This window comes from Artibeus jamaicensis, unplaced genomic scaffold (genome assembly GCF_021234435.1).
Source record: "Artibeus jamaicensis isolate MK-2021 breed Jamaican fruit bat unplaced genomic scaffold, CSHL_Jam_final contig_432, whole genome shotgun sequence".
NCBI lineage: Eukaryota > Metazoa > Chordata > Mammalia > Chiroptera > Phyllostomidae > Artibeus > Artibeus jamaicensis.
Genome location: NW_026521828.1, coordinates 13,479,342 through 13,497,627, shown reverse-complemented (window position 1 = coordinate 13,497,627; position 18,286 = coordinate 13,479,342). Strand labels below are relative to the sequence as shown.

Below are 18,286 nucleotides of genomic sequence, written 5' to 3'. Positions count from 1 at the left end.
TGTCCTGGATTACAGTGAGTTACAGATGCCAGAGTAGGGGTCCCTCCCTGGTGCTGTGCAGGGCTCTATCCACCAGCCCACACTGTTTTTCTTGGGATATTTTCTGTGCAGTTCTGGGCTTCTGGGAATGTGTTTCTGAATCTGTGTTCTCACACGGGCCAAGTCTCAGACCCCTGAGGAAGCTTGGCCGGTTGTTCTGGCCTTCCTGCTGTCACGTTCCCCCTCGTACGGAGGAGGTCTCCAGCCCAGCGACCTGGCTCCATGCAACTGTCTGTGACTTTGATTCTCTCTCAGCCTCAGTTTCCCTCTCAGTAAAATGGGTGTTGCACCCAGGAATCAACAGTGGCCTAGCCCATTTCTCCCTGAAATCGTCCAAGGCTTAGTTCTCATGTCTCTAGAATGGGAATCATCAAGGCCTTTACCATTCGGGGCTGTTATAACGACTGAAAGACATAACCCATGTTAAACAGCTGGCACGGTGCCTGGCATGGAGTAACTGCTCAATAAACACTTAACAGTTTATTATGGAAGATTATTATAACATAATTTTACAGTTGTTTTTTATAAACATCAGCGGTTCTGATTAGCCTTAGCACTAGCACAGTTCCCACCGCTCTGCCAAGGGAACTTCTACCCCATCGGGCCCACCCTCCTGGCTGAGAGAGCTCTGGGTTTCACAGGCTCTGGGGACAGTTTCATGAGCTCAGGTGACCCCAGGGTCTATGTGTCCTGGAATCACATGCTGAACTGACCAGCCCGGCAGGACACTGGTCGAGGTCTCTCACTCAAGTGAACGGCGCAACCAATGGTGAGCAAGCAAGTCCACCCAGGGAGGCAGAGGAGGGGATGGAAGGGAGGGACACCGTGAGCAGGCGTCCAGGACTGCAGCGTCTTGTTGAGGGGCCACTCTTAGCCATTTACAGGAATCAGCCTGAGGGAAGAACGCGGGGTGCGAGGCCCTCCTGAGTGTCACAAGATTAATCTGTCCAGGGCAGGTTTCCACAGCACAGCCGAGAAGCTGGCTGGGGCTTGAGCTCATCGAGAGATACCACCATATTTGGTCAAATACTAGACAGGGCTCCATTCTATCGCTGGAAACTCCAGAGGGAGGGGGAGTCTGAAAATACCTCCTCAGGCAGCAAGGGCCCCCACTCCCACCCCCGGCTGGCCCAGCCCCACCACCACTGTCCTTTGAACCAGTGCAACAGCCAGAGAGACTGGGCAGAGGATGGAGACTGCCTGGCTGTGTCTTGCGCATCCCCTCTTCTGCCGAGGGCGGTGGGGTCTGAGGCCAGCAGCTGGGCGACCCCTCCCAACCTCCGCAGAAAGGCGGGAAAAATCAAGAAGGAGACTGGGTGCAGGGGGTGCCTCTGCTTCTCAGGACCCCGAAGCCACCACACTGTCCTCGTCATTTCCATCTCCCAGGCAGGAGTGATGATCAGCGTCCTCAGCTTCCAGCCTGGTGCATGTGGATGCAGATGCCGCAGTCCTTGGCCCGGAGTTCTGACGTAGCCAGCCCGCGAGCTGCACTTCAGGAAAACAGCAAGTCTGCTAGCAGCAGGAACTGTTGCCATCCTCCTGCTCACTCCTACCCCCCCCCCATTCTACCACGAGGCGACCAAGGCCCAGGGCAGGGCAAGCCCTCCCCCTACGCCTACAGCACATCAGTGCCAGGGGTGAGCGAGGCTGGATAGAGCACAGCACGGCCTCCTAACCCTTACTGCTCCTCAGAAACTTTATACACACAGCTCTGGGCCCGGCTGGGGCTCTGTGCTGGTCTAGAGGGGGCGCAGAAGCTGGGTCAGTCCCTCTGGGGACCCCAGAGCCCTCCCAGTGGAGAGGGAGGTCTGCGGGGGTACTCAGGCAGTCACCGAAGGAAGTGACCATCATGGGATTTCCCATTCCTGGCCAGCCGAAGGCCAGGAAAGAAGCCCCTTCCTCCAGTCTCGGTTTCTAGAAACTACTGGTGGGTCACCTGCCTTCGGGCACATCCTGAGTGAATTCTGGCAGACCCCAGAAGGACCTGCCCTGCAGGTCAGAGCCAGGCCAGAGAGGGAGGCATAGTGACTTGGACTTCAGCGGCTTCTGCCCCACAGCAGAGTTGGGGTCCTTAAGCCTTTACACACGGAAGGTGTCAGTACATGTGAATGAGGGAAAGGTCAGATGGGCCGGATGGAGAGTGAGGGGCCGAAGGCCATGGCACTCGGAGCAGCGGAGCCCCAGCTGCAGGAGCAGCGCTGTGCTCACCGCCAGGTGGCACCACCAGCCATTTCTGAGGAGCCCTGCAAACCCTGATGGCCCCTCTGCACCAGCCACCCATTCTCTGGAATGGGCTGGGGGCTGTAAACGAGGAGCCCGGGAGAGTGAGTTTGGGTCCTGTGCCCGCCCCTAGCTACTCCAGTGACCGTACTGTCTGTCAGTGAGGACCAGTGCCCAGGACACCTTCCTCCTCAGGGCGGGAATGGCGCAGCTGGTCAGGAGTTGGGGCGGCAGGGTGAGGGATAGTGTGGGGGCTCTCTCTGCTGGTGGGTGAGTCCCTTCACCTGGAGCACCTCCTATGTGCCGGGCCCTATGCACGTGACCCCTGGACACCTTAATTTCCAGAAAAAAACAATTAGTAATAATAATATCTACTCACTGACTGGCAAACTTTGTACTAAGTCTTTATGTGCATTGTCTCATTAAATCCTCCCAGCCACATTTTATGTTCTAAATTTTCTACATTAGGAGTAAAATTAGGTCCTAGTTAGGTTTTAATTATCCTGAATGTAGAATGGGGAAACTGAGGCTCAGGGAGCCAATGTCATAGAGGCTTCAAAGCAAGCTGTCTGGTCCATGCACATGCTGCTCCCTGCAGTGGGGACAGGAGAGGAGCAATGCAACCAGGACAGGAGGGGGATGTCCAGCCAGTCTGTCGTGGTCATTGGCTGGTCATTGGCAGTCACGTGGTCAAGGATATTGGGAGTGCTAATGCTTGCTTCAGCCTCACCCTGACATCCTCAGACCATCTAGACCCTACGTGTTGGGGAAGACCCTGAGCCCATGCCTGAACACAAGTCCTCTGGGGGATCTGAGAGCTCCAGGGTGTGGGCATGGCACCCAGCAACGTCCCTAACACAGAGGAGGCCCCCGGTATTTCACGCATTGAATCAAACCAGCGGTCTGTCCTGCAGGGTGGTACTCCCGGGGTAGAACGTGGGAGGCCAGAGCAGCCGAGCCCCAGAAGAGCAGGGGCTGCCCGTGGACTGGTCCAGACTCCAGAGGGTGACAGACTTGAGTTTTAATCCTGCTTCTACCTGGTCACAACTGTGTGACCTCGGGAAAGTTACTTGACTTCTCTGAGCCTTAGTTGCTTCCCCACAGTGGAGATAAAAATAATTTGGCTCTCAATAGATTGTTGTGAGGATGGAATGAAATACTGTGTGTAAAGCACTTAGCAGAGTGCCTGACAAAAGTGAGCACTCCGCGAACCGCGGCTCCAGTGATCACTGTCGTGGTTAAAACAGGTTTAAGTTGGACCTTCTAGGATATTTCTGGAGTGTTCCTAGGTAGGAAGGGCATTGTCAGGTGGGGACCAGGACAGAACCAACAGCAGAACGCAGAGGCCCTGGTGCCCGGTGGGTCTGCCCTGGAACACCAGCTGGGCCAGCAGGACCCGCAGGATTCGGTCTAAAGACCAGTCCAAGTGGACCCAGTAAGGGGCTGGGGAGGCCAGAGGAGACTAGCTGGCGCCTCTGCTGCCAGATGGACAGGGGCTGTGGCCAGGAGGGCGCATCCTCCACAGGAGGTCTTGGCTCTCCTGCCATGCTGCCCACCCCACCCTCTCCCCTCCCGGGTAAGGCTCCTTCTCCCAGGCCCATATTTGCACAAATGCCTGCCTCACTGCTCACGCCAGAGCCCGAGCCAAGAGGCACTATTTTAAGCTCCCTGGACGGGAACGCTGTTGGTGGGAACAGACCCAACCAGCTCCCACTTCTCAAAAAAGGGAAAAGCCGCAGGGAATGGGCAGCCCCCGGGATATACAGAGGGGCTGCCACATCCACAAGACCCTCTGCCCAGGCCAAGTGCCAATGCCTCCTCCCTCACAGGGGACAGACAAGAAAGTATGTGTCGGGGTAGGTGGCCAAGAAGAGGTGGGCTTGTGCTCTGGGACTGGGTGGCCAAGGCCTCCCTTTAGCCCAGCATTCAGCCTTGAAAACACTGGGTTTGTTTCTGGGTTTCATACTGACATTGCATTGCACCTCATTTCTTGTTAGCACTTGCCACCCATAGAACCTCAGAGCCGGGCATTGTCTTGTGTAGCTCCTACCTGTAGGAGGAGTAGGGACCGCTTCCAAAGTGCCTCTGCTGGGCGCCTCCAGCCTCGGCAGGCCATTTCTCTCTGAGGACGCACATTCCATGTTTTAAAGCTGTGGCTGTTGAAGATGATCATTGTAATTATACATGTCTCCTCTCATGATGCTAAAGTTTACTTCCCCGCCCCACCCCTGCTCCATCATGCACTGGGAGACCCCGTGGTATGGTGGGAGATTGCAGACTTCAGAAAAGGTGACTGGACCCTTGCCACTTCTTACGTAACCATGCCCACTCTTTCTAACCTCAATGAGCCACAGTTTCCCTACAGGGTTGTTAAAATCAATGTATCATAAAAATTGTGATTTACCTGATGCACAACTAGTGCTTCATAGTTGGCAAGTTGGGGCTGTTTTTATTGTCACTCGGTTGATTTTGTGTGTCCCTGTTTGTTATATGCAGTTTTGTGGATTTATGTGCTATTTTTGTTTTTGATTGGAAAGACACAGTATAGGCAAAGATTTAAAGCCCAAACTTTGAATGCAGCAGCTGGGTGGTCTTGGGTGAATGGCCTAACCTCTCTGAGCCCACATGTCCTCCTCAAAAGGAAGGGGGATTTAACCAGGGAAGTGCCTGCCACAGAGCGGTGCCCAGTAGATGGCCTGGCTGCTGTTTCCCTGTGCATGTTGTTTTTAGCTCTGCCCAGTCGGGTCACACAGAACAATTCTAGTTAGCTCTGTTCTGGAGCTTTCTAACTTCCCAATCGCAATAATAGAATGGCTCGCCCTGGGAAAGGGCGAACTCCCCATCAGCCAAGGTGTTCCAGCAGAAGCCAGAAGACCAGCTGGGAGTGCTGTGAGGGAGAGTCAAGAAGAGAAAGGGGTTGGGCTCGTCGTGCTTTAATAAATAGTTCCCTTCCAGCTCAGAGAGGTTTAAGTGCTATGTCCAAGGCCTCCAGCCCCTATCCACCCCCATTAAGGGGCTGTCCTGCCTGCCTTGTCTTGCCCAGACCTGGAGCAGGAAAGAGCCCAAGAAGGCCTGTGGGATGTGGAATAAACAGCCTGTCCCCAGGGCAGACGGCGGCGCCGGGGGCCCCTTGCCCCCAGCGTATCCTCCCCTCATTCCCAGGGGATGTTTATACTCGGGTCGGAGTTTACAGGACGTCTGGACTTACAAGATCCAGAGTTCTGGCTTTCCCCCCGGAGCTGTCGGCCCCTCCTTTTGCAGGGTGGATCTGTATCTATTTTGGGTGGGAAGCGCCATCCTCAGAAGCAAGAAATGGCTATGGCATGAGAAATGTTCTCTTCGGACCCCCAGAATGTAGACCCTGGTGGAAGAGGAAGCCTGGGCTGCAGAGGATGGGAGAAGAAGGGGGTTGGAGCCTTCTGGCTGTCACAGGCAAGGAGACCCGGCACAGGGAGAGGGGACTTCCTTTGCAGCTTGGGTTCAAAGGCCTGCTCCCCAGAACAAAGCTAAAAATGGATGGTACTCACCAAAGTCTGCCTTACATATTGGCTTCTGTTACTGCCTCAGACAGTGCTGGTTTTATTGCACTTATTTTGGTATATATCTGTGTGAGTGAGAATTTCTGAATGGGGCCTTGTGTGTGTGTTGTCAATTTTTTTGTTTGTTTTGAAGAATCGGGCAGTCAGCATGACTTATTGACACATGTCCCTCTCAGAGCCTGCTCTGGGGACCTGTAACCATAGTAGGTCTTGCCGAAGAGGCAAAGAAACCCTGAGATCTACTCACTACCCACCACCTAGAGGACAGGCAGTGACTCCAAGACACATCATGTCCCACTTCAGCACGGAGCCTTAATGGCCATTGCCAAGGTCTCCGCCCCTAACCTGCCTCCCACACAGAAAACAGCCTCAAAAAATGTGCAGGCTCTTAGGACTCCAGCGCCTCCCAGCCCTGGCTCCACGCAGAAGCTGCTCTCTGTGGCCTGCAGCTGTTAAGAGGTGATCTTGAGAAAGTGCCCCAGGTGGTGGTTTAAGTACATTGCCTAGGAAACTCTGGAAGTTTCAAGATATGGGCAATGAGGACCCTTGGGAGTTCTTGAGGAGGGTTCATTCACTTCATTGGACAAATACATACTGAGCATCTACTGTGGGCACACAGCAGTGAACAGCTAAAGGAGTTCCTGAGCTGATGCTCTTAGAGAGGATGGCAGGCATTACAATACTGATATTTTAGGACCAGCCTACGGTAGAGAGACTGTTGCTGGGCACCTCTCCTCTTGGTCTTCTAGACCTACTGCATCCTCGGGAACTGCCGGGTCTCCCGCAAACCCCATGACCTCAGCCCTTGAAACACACGGAGGAAGGCACAATGTTTCCAGAAGGTGAAATCTTGCCAAATTTCCACTGGAAAGTCGGTTCTCATAAATATTGTATTTGTGAGGAAGGAGGAAGAAATGGCTCCTCTGGAACCTGGCCATTTCCAAAGTCTGGTTCCCAGGAAAGAAGCATCTGTAATTGTTCTAATATTAGAAGACATTTTCAAGGTTTCTGACCCTGGGAGACGGAGATGGTCCAGCCAGGGACCCAGACAGATGCGACCGATTGTTGCCCCTGTGGTAGGAGTGATACCCTTGGTAGGTGTACAGCACTCTACAGTTTACAAAGCACTTTATATCTGTGACTTTATTTACTCTTTGTATCAATCCCATGCGAATATAAAGATTTTTACAAAAGAGAAAATGGAGGCCCAGGGATGGGAAATAACCTGCCTGTGGTCAGATAGCATGGGGAAAGGGGCAGAGCTTAGGATCCTGAGGCCACTTCTGACCACTACCCTCCGTAACCTTTGCCCCAGCCTAGGAATGAGCCCTGGAGCTAGGCGGCAGCTGCCGGGGACCCCTGCCTGTCATTCAGCAGTGTACGCAGAGTGCCCAAGGCCGTCCAATGGTTGCTCACATGGCCTCGCTGTGTTCTATGAACAAACCTACATCAGAGGGAGGAGTGTCTGGTGAGAGGGCTAGGTGCCAGGGGGATGTCTTTTCTCAGTCCGTTCCAGAGAAAATTCAAGGGTTGGGATGACCCCAATCTTCCTCTCTCCAGTGCTGTGTTCTTGGAAATGCTGGGGCGGTTTGGCTCTTCAGTCTGGTGATCACATAGCTATGTCTGTCATTTTGTCTCCACGTTGGGATTCCATTGCATTCTGTCCCATTACCCCAACCACCAAGCTAGCTCTGACTTCCTCATTTCAGATTCACTTCCAAATCTTCTCATTTTTTTAGACCATTTATTAGTCTCGGGCTCAATGAGACCTTCCTGGTCACTTTGCTGGATTCTCAATGATACTCCTATTCAATGCTCTTGAGTCTCTCATTGGTCTCCACTTGTTTTAAATGTTCACCTCCTTGCATCTTCCACCTGCTGATGACTAATTTGCTCTTTGAGAATACCCAGGAAAAAAAGCTGCTCCCTCTGTCTTATGACAAGGAGTATCTATCAAGAGGGGCCAGGTTTTGCTGCAGTAACAAACAGCCCCCAGTTGTCGATGACTTCACCCAGGGAAGGTGTCTTTTTTACAAGTATATGCTGCTCTGTTCCTCGGAATCACGCAGGGACACAGAGTCACTATCACAATGGAAGCTTTATCACAATGTTCGATTCCACAAGGGATCAGAGGCTTATAGGCAACCAATTTATAGAGGTCAAGAATAGGTTCTGAAACCTCTGTTCCAACTAATTTCCTTTCATCTTTTTAACTGTCAGTTTCTTATCTGTACAATGAGGATGATGAGAAAGTACCTACCTTGCAGATTTGCTACAAAGTTAACTGAGAGGGTGGGTGTTAACCAGACTCTACAATCCAGACTCTACCTCAGCAGAGTCTGGTTTGTAGAAAGAACTCAATAAATGTCAGCTATGATGACATTAATACAACATTAAAACGTGGACTTAACTTGGCAGTGGCTGCCACCTCCAGGCGGCACAACTCTGGCTCTTGGCCCTGTTCCTCATGTTGACCAGTTTGAATTCCTCCGAAGATTTAAAGCATTATTTTTTTCCCTGCAAGTCATTTTCACATTGTTTTTCACGTATTTTATCTCATGAGAGAGGCCTTTAGGGGTTCAGAGCCAAGGGAGGCAAAGGTATATCTATGTGTCTTGCCGACCCCAAGTTCTTCTGTGGAATCTAGAGAAGAGAGGTCACATTTGGAGAAGAATCCTTACCTGAGACAAACTCAATGGCAGAAAGACACAGAATCAAACTGCAGAATGTCAGAGTTTGAAGGGACTTTTAGAATAAGCAAGTCTCATCATCTCTTCTCTTTTCTAGATGGGGAGACTGGCCCAGTACCTTACAGAATTTATAAAGATTTATCTTTAAAATCCAGTCCAGAGAGGGAAAGAGACAATGTCACACAGCAGTTCAGGGTCAGATTTGGAGTCAGAGCTCACTTCTTTTAATCCCAGTCTTGGGGCTTTCTACACACCCCACAAGGGGACAACATTCTTCACCATTGGGACAGGGTGGGGTGGAGACAGGGGTAGGAGGTATCTCCTTGGAATTATGGCTTGTCTTTGTTTCACAGGGTTGTATTCCAGCAGAGATGTAAAGTTAAGAACTTTATAAACATTACCTTATTAAGGCTTCTTGGACACCCGAAGTCGCAGATCCTCTGGGTCACGGGACATGCAGTGAGCACCCAGTGAACAAACAGAGGGTAGTGTTACATTTTTCATTTCATTTAGAAAACCTGGCTTCTAATTATAGGGTTTGTTTAACAGTCCTGGGTGGTTTATAAAGGCCTAAAGTCAGCCTGCCGTCCTAAGGGCTGGCTGGGGAGTGTCAGAAGGGAAGACGTGGTCAGGCGGGGACAGTGTGGTAGGAAGGGGGCCTCAGCAGCAGCAGGGGGTGATGAACAAGCTAAACTTAAGCCAAGGAAGGCCTCAAGGGGACTTTAAAGTAATTTTTCCTAATCCCACCAAACAGGTTGCTCATAGCTGGAGACTGTCTCCGAGAACTCCCCTTTGTTACCGCCCCCCCTTACCCAGGCAGTGAGCACGAGCCTGTCCCACGGTCAGCAGGTGAAGCAGCGATCGGGTTACCCTTGCGCTCCCTGTCACCCGGAGGCGCCCCCACAATAGCACAGCCCCCACCCCAGGGATAATGGGCCAGGGGCTACCTCCATCTTCATGATTACTTAAATAAATTTAAGTAACTTACTTTTTAAATAATTCCTTATAAAGTCTGTAAAGTACTATTACACTGATAGGTTATATTCCCTTAACACAAAAAATCAGAAATTAGAAAAAGCACAAATAAAAATAGAAGTCCCTAATGTTACATGTAATTATATTATAATATATCACTGAAATCCCCATAGTTAAGTTCATTATCTAAGGACGCAAGGGACTTATCTAAGGGGACTCTGGGGTGGGGGAAGGGCATCGTGATGAAGCTGAAAGGCTCCCCTACTCATGCAGCCCAAGTTGGGTTCTGGGGATCTTGCCACACTGCCCCCAAGCCAAGACCCTGAAGGTCCAGCCCATCCACCACGCAGCCACTCCCACTCCACACGGTGGGCTCCGATGCAAGCTCAGCCCAGGCCCCTCCCTCCCTCTCAAGAAAACCTCTCCAGATCCCATGTCTCCCCAATGTCCCAGCACATTCATTGCTGAGTCAGAACGTGAGCTCTTGCACACACACACACACACATACACACACACACACACACACCCCTCTAAATCCCTTGGGCAAGCCGGCTCTATGCTTTCCTGAAGCCGGGCCTGTGGTTTCCAAAATGGGTTATCGCTCCAGGCTCAGGAAAAATATTAGGAACTTCTGTTTTTACTTCTACCTTTTCCGATTTCTATTTTTTTATTTATGTATTCCCTCTGCCCTACCCCCTGCTCCTCCCAGGCTCTCGCCTCCCTATTCTTTCTCCCCCAGGCTGCCCAAGGAGGCTAAGAGGTCTCTCCTCCATTGCTGGGGGAGACCGCATTGATTACAACTTCTGTGGGAGGACAGGGAACAGTGCATCTCAGGATCACAAATGCACATGGCCTGTGGTCCAATGACTGCTCTTCTAGGCCTTCATCCGGAAAAGGCGTCCCCATGTAGAAAGGACACAGGCACTGGGACGGTCTTTGCAGCATTGTTCATGACAGGAAGGGATTAGAAATCCTGAGCGGGCTCACCCGTACAGTCACGCAGGGCGGGTGACACCTGCCCAGTGGAACATGGCCCTCTCTGTGAAGACAGGCTGCATTATCTGAGAGGTGTTATGGAGGAAATGAAGTTCAGAACGGTGTGAACAATAGGCTTCTGTATGTAAAATAAAATTCAGGGACTGTATTCGTGTGTGGGTGTACTTGCTAGCATGAGCCCAGGCTTCCTCGAGAAATAGACACAAAAATTGGTAACAAGATGTCCTCTGGGGAGATGCAAATTAAAACCACAATGAGATACCACTTTACACCGGTCAAAATGACTATCATAAACAAAGCAACAAACAACAAATATTGGAGAGCTTGTAGGGAAAAGGGGACTCTAGTTCACTGTTGGTGGGATTGCAGACACCATTATGGAAAACAGTATGGAATTTTTCTAAGAAAACTAAAAATGAATATGCCTTTTGACCCAGCAATTACGCTGCTAGGGTTATATCCTAAGAATCCTGAAACACCAATCCAAAAGAACCTATGCACCCCAATGTTCATAGCAGCACAATTTACAATAGCCAAGAGTTGGAAGCAACCTAGGTGCCCAGCAGTAAATGAATGGATCCCAAAACTATGGTACATTTACACAATGGAATTCTATGCAGCAGAAAGAAAGAAGGAGCTACTACCCTTCGCAACAGCATGGATGGAACTGGAAAGCATTATGCTGAGTGAAATAGGCCAGGTGTTGAAAGACAAATACCATATGATCTCACCTTTGACAGGAAGCTAAACAACAAAACAAACAAGCAAGCAAAATATAACCAAAGACACTGAAATAGAGAACAGGCTGAGGGGACCAGAGGGGAGAGGGGAGGGAATTTCAGGGGAAAAGGGGAAGGTTTCACAGGAACAAGTATAAAGGACACATGGGCAAAAACTAACAGGGGTAGAAGTGGGAGGGAGGTGGGGAGCACTGAAGGGGTGGCCTGGGGTGGGAGTAAAAGACAGAAAACTGTACTTGAACAATAATTAAAAATTTTTTTAATGGAGGAAAAAAGAAATGTACACTTGAAATCTATATATTCTTATTAACCACTATTGCCTCAATATATTTAATTAAAAAATAAAATAATAATAAAAATAAATGACAACAAGTATATTTTAAAAAAGATTTCCTCTGGGGGGGGGGGGCTAGGGAGGAAACTTACTGTTCATAGGACACCAGTTATACACCTTTTTGATGGGAACAATAGGCAAGTGTTATCTAGTCCAATAATAAATACTATTTTTAAGTTTAAAAAATACCTGTCACTGTATGATGAGGATCATTTCATTCCCTGCTTTCCCTCCTCTCTGGGCTGGGCGCAGGAGCCGGTAACTTTATGAGTCAGCAGAGTCATCTAGAAGTGCGTCAGGTCTCGCCCCTCCGAGGCAGGAGCAGCCGCATCCAGCGTGGGTGACTGTTTTCTCCGTTCTGTCCTTAGTAACAAGTTGTCTGACCCCACTTTGGTACAAATGAAAAAGCTGGGGCCCAGACTGGAGTAACCCACTATCCACTGTCCCCCAGTAACTAGTGGCTGGCAATTGGTCATGGTTCAGAGAAGACAATCATCTTTTTTTTTAAATCTCAGTGTATCAAGAAAACACAAAGAAACAAATTTGGGTGGGTGAGCCGGTGAAGAAAATGCATGCTGTTAGCTCCTAGCATGCAGCGCTCGGGCCTAGAGCGAGGCAGTGACGGTGAGCGCCGGAGGGCGGGGCTTCCTGCCAGTAGGTTTTGGTGAGCTGCGGTTGTTGCCCTGTCTGTTGAGGGAAGGCCAGGCCTCTGGCTCCCAGCTCCTGGTTCTGAGACAGGGCTGTTTCTAGTCCCCCAAGCTCGTCTGCTCAGAGCTGCGAATTGTGGCCAGCTGCAAAATGACTTGGAGTGGGGTGATGGTTAGACGGTTTCAGATTCAGGAGGGTGGTTTGGTGGCTTGGCAGAGTGTCCATCTGACCTACTCCTAGAATGCCTTTGTTGCTACAGGGTCTAATAAGCTGAAAACATTTCCCAGGCCTCCTAGGGTTCTCGATAGAAGTCGTATCCCTGCTTCTTCCTTGTAGCTGACATCAAGCACCACCATGCAGGTTTTTCCAGAGCAATGTTCCATTACTCATGTATGGGCTGAACTGCCTCTCCCCCAAATTCACATGTTAAAGTTCTAACCTCCAACATGTTAGAATTTGACCTTATTTGGCAATATGGCTGTTGCAGACATGATTAGTTAACATGAGGTCATATTGAAGTAGGGTGGCCCTTCATCCAATATGACTGATGTTCTTATAAAAGGGGGGAATTTGGAGACAGACACACACAGGGACAATACCATGTGAACATAAAGCCAAAAGGCGCGCTGACGCATCTACAAGCCAAGGAGCACCAAAGACCGCCAGCGAACCACCAGGGGCTGCTGGAGAGGCCCGGGACAGACTCCCCCTCAGAGCCCTCAGAAGGAACCAGCCCTGCCTCACCTTGATCTTGGACTCATAGCTTCCAGAACTGGCAAACAGTACACGGCTGGTGTTTCAGTCATAGAGTCGTGGCACCTTGGAGCGGCAGCCCGAAGCAACTAAAATAGCCACTGCTGGCCTGGTGGGCGTCGAAGGGCAGTTGAGGCAGACGTGAGAGTGGTTTCCTGACCCCCTACACTCTGCACGACACGTGTTCTCTAAGTCAACAGCGAGCAGCCCTTTCTGACGCCAGCCCTTCCGACGGCAGGAGAGGCAACAGCTGCCCCAGCGTGGCAGCTCGGTGGGGTGGTCGGCCCGGTCACATCCAGGCCCTGCTGGGAGCTCCTCCGGCCTTCCCAACAATCGTGTTAGCACCTCGCTCCCTGTCGTAAATCCCTGTCTGCTTAAAATAACGGGAATGCTTTCCTGCGCCGAACCTTGTCAAACATTTAGCACTGCGTTAAATTTTCAGTTTTATACAGTTGGCATACATAAGTTCTAACACAGAGTAAGTTGTCCAGGATTGTTATATGCCTTTTTCCATGTGACAATCGCCTTTTTTTTCTGATAGTGAAAACAACAAATGCTCAATATGAGTTAGGAAAAAATCAAATACAAAAAACAGTAATGGCATAAGCCAGAACTACCCAAATTCCCACACTCTTTCAAATATGTAACTGCATTTCCACACACAGGTGCAATCACATACACACACACGGGTCCCTGGGGTGTTCCTTTGCACGGTTCAGAGTGCCGTTAGTGAGACCCCACTGGCCCCAAGAGTTTCCCTGTTCAAGGCCCCCATGCTGGTGGCAGCAGGAGGTCAGGCCTGCAGCGCACCCTCTCCAGGGCTCCGACCTCCTTCCTCTCACGCACTCCAGGGTCTCGGTGGGGGGCGGGGGTAGTGTCCAGTCCCATCTGGTGCCCAAGGGCTACATCCATGGGCTGACCATGGTAGACATGAATGTCTGAGCAGAAGCTGGTTTGGGAGAGTCACACCCCAGGTTTGGGGTTAAGTCCACAACCCCCAAAGCAGCCACAGAGGCAAAAGCTAATATTCTCTCTCGACCAGCGCAGGGCCCCAAGCCACCCACCCAGGGCCCCTTAACACAAGCTGTCCCATCCTCATCAGTATTTGAATGCCAGGGATATTCAGACTGTGCACACCATTGTGCCCTCCCCGACCACCATTCTCCCCCGTGCTTCCCAGAGATACTCGCATCGGGCACTCCACAGTGGCCGTCTGTCCTGGCCTGTCTGTAGACAAGGGTCTGACAAACTCGGCCTCCACCAGGGCACCTGGCTGCATCCCCCCTACGCCCTCACGCAGACACATCTTTTATTTTAATTATGGCAGAAGGCACATGGCATGAAATTGGCTATTTTAATCATTTTAAGCGTATACTTAAGTGGCATTGAGTACGTTGCAGTATTGTGCAACCATCATCACTGTCCATTTCCAGAACTTTTTCACTGTCCCCAAAAAGGAACTTTACTCCCGTTAGACAGTAACTCTCCACATCCCTCTTCCTAGCTCCTGGCAACCGCCATTCTCCTTTCTGCCTTGATGATTTGGTTATTCTAGATACCTCATGTAAGTGGAATTGTACAGTATTTGTCCAGGAAGTTCTTCCTCTTTGATTGTTATTATTATTGCCATCCTAATGGGTTTAAAGTGGCTTCTCATTGAAATTTTGCAGACACGTCATTCTACTTAAATGGGATTATACCATGTATATTCTTCTGTACCATGATTTTAAACTCATTAATATGTTGTAGACAGCTTTCTACAGAATGATGTTTTTGAGAAATTGCTTTGATTACAATTATAAGCATTTTTTTTTTGCTACTTGACTATTACTTCTCAGAATCAAATTAAATTAGTGAAAAAAGTCTTACGCTTATCAGAGGAAACATGGGGAGCCTGATTTCTAACTCGGAGCTGACGGCCCTTTCCTGTTCCAGTGCGCAGTAGCCTCCCGCCAGTCACCTCTGAGCTACGTGAAGTTCAGGTTGGGGGTAGGGACAGGTTGGGGGTGGGGAGATGAGATGTGAGACAAAGTTCATAGGATCCCAGCACTAGAAGGGACTTGCAAATTGTCCTTCGGCCTCTGCTTGCATTCCTCCAGGATCAGAGAGCTCACAACCTGATCAAGCTTTTTAGCCCATTTCCTCCTTGAGTAGCTCCACTGACTATAATTACAAAGTCCTTTTATTCATAGTAGTGTTAATTATTATATTATCATTTTATCCTTGCCCAAGGACATTTTTTCATTGCTTTTAGAAAGGACAGAAAGGAGAGAAAGAAACATTAATGAGAGAGAGAGAAGCACCTACGGGTTGCCTCCCATAGGTGCCCACGCCGGGGATCAGCGCCCGGACTGGGGACTGTGCATGTCCAGACCGAGGATCACATGCACCTGCACCCAGATGGGGTGTCACACCTGCAACCCAGGTATGTGCCCTGATCAGGAATTGAACCCTCAACCCTTCAGCTATGGAATGACGCTCCAAGCAACTGAGCCACACTGGCCAGGGCTTTTATTATTTTTAAGAGTTACAATTTCATTTGATTTAATTGGGGTAACTGGTCAATAACATTATGCAACTTCCAGGCGCACGGTTCTGTAACACCACATCTGTATACTGTGCTGTGTGCTCGCCACCCTCGAAGCCCTCCTTATGTGACTCTAAACTCCATCTTCTTAAAGGCTCCAAACTGCTCCAACTCAGCCTCCTCCTTGATCACCCGTACAACGAGGCATCCCTCCCGGCCCCACTTGTCCCCTGTTCCTCAGCCCCCTCAACCTCTAGGCTGGGGCCTTCCTTGCCCCTGACTGCACACACCCTCTAACGACACAGAGCTCACCAAACGTCCTCTCACGCCCAGCTCGGAATGAGAGCCCTCCCTTCACCTCTCAAGACGCCTTTTACCCGCACGCACTAAGAGTATCAATGACCTGTTTCCTCCGGGCGTGGAGGGATTTCAAGGCTGCTTGCCACAGTCTGGAAGCAAAAGCCACTTCACACAGTGATTAATAAACCTAAAGCACTCCTAACTCCCAGAAGGGACTATGGGAGGAGATAGAAATGGCTGTGAGATTTCTGAGACAGATTTATGGAGACTGAGTCACAGATGGCCGCCTTCAGTTAGCCTTTCGGGATATTTAGTGCCAGGACACCTCTCCTAGCATGTCCTAGGGACCTGTCTCTGGGTCGCCTCAGTTCCTTGCCCTGACCTCTGATAATGCACTTTCTGATAACTGAGCCCCACGGTGCTTAGCCAGGCACGGAATTTGGGCATTGAAATGGTGGCTCCCAGCACAACTTAGACTGACCAGTTAGATGAAAATCCCTGATACTTACACAGTAGCAGAGCAACCAGAAGCATAAATTGAGTTTCACAGTCTCCAGAGTGCTCTTCCGTAATGTTGATGATTCCACAGGGCTGGCTTCCTCTTTGCCCTGGGACCTCATGGCGATGCTGGGAGTCTTCAGCTGGACCTCCGAGTGTGGGCGGGGAGTCGGGTTCACAGGCCTTTCCCGCCCATCGTCATAACCCAGGTGGCGTTATGAATGGAATTCGTCTTCTCTGTTCAGGAACGAAGGGGATGACATGAATGGCCAGTCTGTCGTGTGTCAGCTCCAGCGTCAGGACACAATAGTAGCTCGTGCTCACGGAGCACTTACTACTCTGAAGCAGACCCCAGGCTAACCCCTTCCTAAGCATGGTCTCACTTCATCTCCACAGCAATCCTAAAGGTGGGTGCTACTTCTCACTCCATTGTACAGAAGACAGTGAGGTTCACAGACATGAAGTAACTTTCCCAAGGCCCCCACCGCCCACGCTCCCCACCCACCCCCACCCTGTGGGCCGTGGCAGAGCCCCAGCCTAACCCATCCCTAGGGCGGGGCGGGGCCGCAGGCAGGAAGAGGTACCCCACCTGACCCTCAGGCAACGCTGCCAGGCAGGCCCTGCTATCTCGTTTCACAGAGCAGGAAGGTGAGGCTCAGAGCTGCAGGGAAGTAACTGTGCCAGACCTCAGAGCCAGCAAGCGGCTGAGCTGTAACAAGCACACGGGCCTCCCATAGCCAGAGAATTATTTCCTCCGAGGGAAAGAAGAGGAGGTGAATTGGGATCCTTGTAAGGGCGGGGTCTGTGTCAAGTGGAGCATGCTACACCCCTTGGGGTCAGCCACCAGCCCCACACAGGATGGCACAAGCCAGGTGCTGGAGGAACCGTTGCCCCAAGGGAGGAGCAGGAGGGGCAGCCAGGAGTCGAGGGACCGTGAACTAGATGGGGCAGCAGCTCCGCGCCCAGGACACTGCTGGCCACTGGGAGGAGCCCTTCTCCAGCCTCTGAGCTCCAACGCTGGTGGCTGCCCTTCAGCAAACCCTGGCACTGTGGGAGGTCTGGGGACGCAGACCCTGAGTGGGGAGTCGCACTTCCCTGGAAGAGCTAGACAGACAGTGAGCAAGGAAACCAGCAGACGTGTAAAATGAGTACATGTGGGGAAGTCCCAGGGGGCAACAAGCAGGGGCAATGGCAGGGAATTACAGAGCAGCCAGACCCGGCCTCACCCAGAGGTGACTGTGGAGCTGAGACCAGAAAGAAGCAGGCGGAGCCAGCTCTGGAAAGCTCTGGGGAAAGGGCCCTTTCGGTAGAGAGAACCGCAGATGCAAAGGCCCTGCGGCATGGAAATGCTGAGTGCCTGTTGAGGCCAGTGGTGCTGAGGCACGAGAGAAGAGGGGTGTGTGAGGGGATGCACACAGTGCCAGCAGGCGTCCCGGGTTCGAGCTCCTGTCCGGTGACACGGACAAGCTTGTCCCTCCTCAGTCTCCTTTGCCCAATGATGGGGCTGGCCTTCCAGGGTCCTTGCTTTCTGGAGAGAGGATGTGCTTCCTCATGGCCCCCTGTTGCTTACCATCACAGCCAGGCCCCAGGAGCCAGGGCGGGTGTCTTCCTGACTAGAGGTTCCCAGAAAAATCTCAGAGCTCCTGCTCCAGGCCCGGGACACAGGGGCCCGAGAAGAGGAAGGAATTCTCACACACAGCTTGCTCCCAGGGATTTGCTCATGTTCCCAGGCTGACAACTGGCAACCCTCAGAACTCCATCCCCCACCCCCTTCCTCCTCCTCCTCCTCCTCTTCTTGCCTCCCTCTCCCCCAACCCCCCTTCTTGGGCTTAATGACTTCCACATGGGCCTCTGGCAGCTGGAGCCAAGCCTCCCAGCATTGTCTGAAATCTCCAAATTTAGAAGAAATATGAAAATTGTCAACCACTCCTTCCTTAGGGGGTAAAAGCAACATTCAGCACCGGGGGCAGGTCAAGGCGAGGCAGTCACGTGGCAGGCGCCTGAGCCAATGGGGGGCCCCCGGGAGA

The 18,286-nt window shown here is 51.2% G+C and overlaps 1 long non-coding RNA gene across 3 annotated transcripts; it reads right to left on the bottom strand.

Moving 5' to 3' along the window:
* Positions 1 to 570: 570 nt before the first annotated feature.
* Positions 571 to 17,954, bottom strand: LOC119061368 (uncharacterized). 3 transcript variants are annotated; one of them, XR_005084765.2, is made up of 5 exons: positions 17,830 to 17,954; positions 16,271 to 16,496; positions 8,890 to 8,928; positions 4,310 to 4,415; positions 571 to 1,524 (listed from the first exon to the last, which is right to left on the bottom strand). It is a non-coding gene; the product is annotated as an uncharacterized LOC119061368 (long non-coding RNA). The 3 variants fall into 3 exon arrangements; XR_008391764.1 differs by lacking the exon at positions 17,830 to 17,954 and having other exon boundaries at positions 571 to 1,529; positions 16,271 to 16,657; XR_008391763.1 differs by lacking the exon at positions 17,830 to 17,954 and having other exon boundaries at positions 16,271 to 16,657.
* Positions 17,955 to 18,286: the final 332 nt, after the last annotated feature.